Below are 5,776 nucleotides of genomic sequence, written 5' to 3' on the forward strand. Positions count from 1 at the left end.
GATGTTATTATTGTGCATCGGAGAGTTATTGTGACCAGTGAAGAAATGGGGTTTAAGTACAATTACTAAAGCAGTGATTCCCAACCAGGGTTACTTGTACCCTCAGGAGTTACGTCTGCAGTTGCCAGGGGGTATCTGAAAAGATAGCAAAGTAGCCCACCTAATTGGAAAAATATAAATAAAAATATTTGAAAGAAGCAGCTGTCTAAACGAGTAGCTAAAGTTAATGGATAAATGTTAGAAATAAATTGCTGATAATTAATCGATGAACAAAATAAATGAATCGCCAACTATTTTGTACAAGAAGAAAAGTCAAAATTCTCTGATTTTTCTTAAATGTGTGGTTTCTCTCCTCTATGACAGTAAACTCCCAAATATCTTTGGGCTGTAGACACGGCTTAGGCTTAGGAAAACAGACCAAACAACTAATCAGTTAGTCAAGAATATAATTGACAATGAAAATAATTGATAGTTGCAGCCCTACAAATGATTATCCAAAACTAATGGTTAAATGGTTAGAACGTCAGCTTCGTATGGTAGTAGTGAAGAAGTAGAGTAGTAGAAGTGAGAGGCGAAAGAGGAAGCAGGGTAAATGTAGTGTTGCGTGCAAAGTTATCAATATGATAACTTCCAGAAACAACAAGACATCTGTTTGCCCCAAGTTAAGATCTTCTCATTCAAAACAGTTCTTCTGTTACAGCCATATTGTTATGCTATGTTATCAAGACAAATATACACCTTCACTGACCTTTGCACTAAATCCAACTAAGTAAAAAAGTGAACACAAACACATGGAAGGAGCTAAATATGTACATTCACACTTTGCTGTAGGCCCACAGTGGTCAAAAGCTCAAACAATTTCTCTGCAATCAAGGGTGTTAGTTTTGTGTGAATTTTTTGCACTAACTTCTGCCTTTTTTGCATCCGTTTAGGGTGGAAATGTCTGAAGAGAAACACAAAATTCAGGAGGCACGTGACAATTCAAAATATAAAAATATAATGGAAAATCATGCGGGAAGGGTCTCAGGCATTGTGAATTTCTTTCAAATATGTTTTCTCCTGCAGATCAGTTTCCACATTTAATATCATCCCTGATGAGTCAACACACAAGTAGACACGACTTAGTCTTTCCTCCTCTTTTGTGTCTTCGATTTGGGGAAGTAAACTCTTTAAATGTGCATGTGGCACTTTTTCATGTCAATGACAAATTAAGAAATTTGAATTAATTTATAAATTCCTGGATTTTAATAGATCGTCGTTTTCTTCTCATGCTAAAATTTTGTCTGCACATTCGAAGTCTATCCTACATATTTATTTTCTGACATTTCGAGAATAAAGTTGTATTACTTTTTTAAATTATACTTGTCCTATACTCTGCTGTGCATTAGCCTACGTTATCGCTCTGCTGATAATGGTAGAATCCACTTCAGACTGTCTGACAGACACAGAACCTGTTTGGGAATGTACTGAATGAGTCAAGTGCACTGCTCGTCACCGGAGGTGGAAAACCAAAACTAACTGAAAACACTTATGATCAGGCATCTCATCACAAATCCACACAAATGTTAACTTCACCACTTCAGATAAAGTGCAGATCAAAGCCACATTAGTGGAAAGCATCATGGAGCAGTGAGACAGTCCCAAACAGAGCAAAGGTTTCAATCGAGGGGGACGCAGAGACAGGAGCAACAAAGAGCTACTGGTCAGAGGAACGACACCACACTGCTGTCCATACTTTTTACAAGATTAAAAAACTGTAGACTGCCAGGAAAATACTAAAACATGCACATAATATGACTCGAAGCAACCTATTTTACTATGACTTCATTCTCTTGGTTCTTCTAACTGTGGCCGTAATACTCCGTCATCGTTGACAGACTACAATTCCACCTTTTAGTTTGTTATTCTCTAATTTGAAGCTGAGCGTTAAATACACTGACTAGACACTGACAAACAACTGTGGTTATATGCTTTTTATTGATAGGGACAATTCAGTAGTCATGTTGGTGGTCCTCTCTCTCTCTCTCTCTCTCTAGTCTCTCTCTCTCTCTCTCTCTCGCCTCATCATCTCCTGATATTATTTAGCCCTCCCATGGCAACTGTTGATTAAACGCAAAAGGCCTAAACAGACTGGGACGCAACATGAGTCTAGAAGTTTTATTTATTTCAATTATCTGCAGTCGTTAAATGTACAGTACACCTTTAACAAAATGCTAACAAAAAGCGAGCTCGCCTAAATTGATAAATGATACATAACTGATAAATTGACAAGTTTTGAGCAACATAATAACAGAAAGCAACTAAATTAAAACTATTTGTGAAGTAATCAAATTATTAATAGACAAACAAACTATTATTTACATAATTAAGGAATTAAACACTTATCAGATGTGTGAAAATAACAGTTTTACAGTTTTGATTTTTTTATACAACGTTTAAATGATGCTTTGAATACAAAATCACTATAGAAAATATGCATACCTACAAAGTCAAGTACAAGATACAAAATTAAAAACATTAAATCTGCAAAACATGAACTTTTCTCTCCAATAATAAAAATGTCCCTGTTTCTAGTTTTGTGACATTTTTCAGATAATCCAATGTGTTTTAATATGACTGATTTAGCTGAAGAAGTGGGAGAATATTCTCAACCCACACAGAAACGCTTCATTCAATTTATCAAAATCACTCCATTTGGAGATTTATTGTTTTCTCACGACAATGGCAATGTCGATCTACAGGAACCATTTCCAAATGAATCAAAATGAGTTGCACTGCTACAGTAAAATGAGTATAAGCTTTATTCACAATGTCACGTTTTGTTTTAGGATAAACTGAGCTGTAGAGCTTTGGCCTCTGGTTCTTAACCACACTGTAAAAGCAGTGTTGCACTGAAACTTTTACAACAGTCTGTCCACTTGAGTTCATTCTATGTAAACGATATCCTACTTTCAGATGGTGCGCTTGTGATCATAGAACTAAGGTTACAATGAATAACTCTTCTATCAGAGCTTCCACATTGACACAAAAGCAAAATAAACTCACACAACTTTTTGGGGAGGAAAGTATATTGAGCTGCTAAAAAGTGAATTTGAGATGAATAAAAATGAAGAGTTTCCACTCTAAACCCTGTTTTCACATCCAGAAAGACACGTGGCCAATAGCACCAGATGAGAGGCGCCACTAAGGTGTTTGTTTCAGAAAGTTAAATCTCAGTTACAGAACTCATTTCAACCATCACAAAAGAATTCTCTTGATATTTCATCGTCCGAGATCCAGAGTCAGCAGAGCCTTCAGCTATCTGGTATTTCTTTTTCTTCCAAACAAAATAGACTATGATCCCAGTTAATAAAAGAATCACCACAGCTGCTCGCACACCAAATATGAGCAACGAGCGATCTGTTCAGGTAAAGAGAAACAAACATTAGATGTCAATTTATTGCTGTGACAAGAGAGTTACTTTTCACCAGTACCATGATTTATCTCTGGCAGGTGTGACGTGAGTGGAGTATAGACACAATGATGTGAATCTTCCTACCCTCAGTGGTGTCTGTGTTCATCATAGAGTTTGCTGTCAGCTCAATACACAGGGTTTTACTGGAAACACGCACCGTCTGTGTTATGTGCATGCCATTGGGTAAGGTGCAGTCAGTGTATATGAAGCCTTTGGGGAAACAAACACATCGGCTGTGCAGTTAATCATCAGTTTCATAATTCTCAAGTAACATTTTGTCATGTTCTTACTCACCACAAGTAGGTATCCTACTGATGTCATCCCTGACTGAGCAGACCAGCTGTCCTGAGATGTTCTGTTTCAAAGTGATGCTGTAACTCTCATTGTTTCCAGAGAGGAGCTGAGCGTGTGTCAGTGTGTGTCCATCCAGAGTCCAGCTGTACTGAGGACTGTTCGCTCCCTCAGAGAAGCAGGACACACTCATCCCTCCCTGGGACAGACACTCAGAGACCAGCACGACAAAGGTCACGGGAACTGAAGGAAACACACTCAGATGACTTTTGATATTAAGACAATCTTAGTCAATCTTATTCTAGACAGTTTCTAATACAGAACAGGCATAGATACAGATATGCAGAACATGAGATGTATGTAGTTTCGCAATAGAAAATAACACGCATCTATCAATATCACTCAATTCCCCTGTTGCGCAATTTTTTATTTATCTGTAATGGTCAACTGTATAGTCTGCTGCTATGATCTCTATTGATTTGAAGCTACCTCTGTTGTATTTGGCAGTAACAGGTTTCCTGTTTAGAGTTAATTTTTTATTTTCAATTTTCCTGTGTGTTTAATATAGAATGATAAAGAAATATGTTTGTGAGTTGTACTGAAATGACTAAACTGTATTTCCTGAGGTCTAATAGGCCCAAGCCCTTCTACTTTATCGTTTGTATTATAGCAAAATGCGGCTAGCTCACGGAGCCACTGGCTATACTGTAGGTCCAGCTACAATTGATTAAAATGTTACCAGCCTTAATTTAGTATTTGGTTTTAGCCATTGTTTGGCAAATAGCAGGGCACCTCTGTTTGGCCTGCATTTTATTTCTTAGCTATTGTTGGCCATGTTTCATTCATATTTTCATTTTTGTGAAGTTGGACGTATTCCTGGAGGCCTAATTTTCCAAGAGCATTTTTTGATCCTTGATATAGCATAAGTGTCCGCCCAATGCATGGTAACTTTGTGCTGTGAACTTGAATTAAAAGAGCATAAAAGACTAAAAACAAAAAGAGATGTGGGTCTTATGTCTTTAAGCTATAGGTTACATTGGGCTCTAGCTCTATTGTGTTTCATATAAATAGGACTTAAAATATTAACAGTATCTCTATCATAATTAATGAGACATTGATCCTTTGACTGCTTTTGTAATTCTGACAGTGATTGTTACTGAATATTTTGCACAATGAGCCTTCACTGCACCTATTATATTAAGTTCTTACTAGCCTTATGGGCCTACACATTTATTATGCAATACCACATAGCCCTCAACTGGATGTGTAATGAGCTGCAATAAACTCAATTTCAGCATTTTAGAATGCTATTTATAATTCAGAGAAAGTAATATTATAATATAACGAATTACAATATTTATATTATTAAAAGACAGTAACTAGTGCTCATGGGTTCCTAGAAGATTTGTTGTTAATCAAACTTTGATTAGATACTTTTGTGCAGAGCATACCGATAAGCAGGAAGAATGCCTGGAGATGTTTGTTAAGGGGGGGTACTGTCACAGTCAATGCCGTGACACTTTTGTCTTGTCTTGTTTGTCTTGTGTTTTTCCCCATTTGTTCCTTGTGTTGTGTGGGTGTGTTTTGGGCAGGGCAAAGAACTAATGATGAGGCAGCACACCTGATGTCAATCCCCATCAGCCCGACTTTAAGATGTGGGGTTTCTGAGACTAGTCGTTCAAATGAAATCTGTAGACCTTAACTTGCCGAGCATATTCTGTGTCCGCACGTGGGTACACTTCATTACTATAAACATTTTACTATTTTATATAATATTCAGGTAACTATCTACAGGCTGTTGTGTGTTCAACTGAACTCCAGTTAGTAGTATCTATATTTCACTTTTCAGTGCAGTGTTACGCTGGTGTGATTATATTCATCTGTTGTAATGTGAAGAAACATACGTCACCCTTAATGTTTTATTATTTATTATTAATGTATATTCGTTTTACTCAAGCGATAGATGGGAGTATTTGTTAAATCGTTGTTAAAGGTAAGATAATTAAATACAGCTGTTTTGTTGTTAAATAC

The 5,776-nt window shown here is 36.8% G+C and overlaps 1 pseudogene; it reads right to left on the reverse strand.

Moving 5' to 3' along the window:
- Positions 1-3,979: 3,979 nt before the first annotated feature.
- LOC119915531 overlaps positions 3,980-5,776 on the reverse strand; it is a 26,235-nt pseudogene continuing 24,438 nt past the window's right edge.

Source organism: Micropterus salmoides, unplaced genomic scaffold (genome assembly GCF_014851395.1).
Source record: "Micropterus salmoides isolate LMB-PRFRI ecotype aquatic unplaced genomic scaffold, ASM1485139v1 Ms_hic_scaffold_1, whole genome shotgun sequence".
NCBI classification, from domain to species: domain Eukaryota; kingdom Metazoa; phylum Chordata; class Actinopteri; order Centrarchiformes; family Centrarchidae; genus Micropterus; species Micropterus salmoides.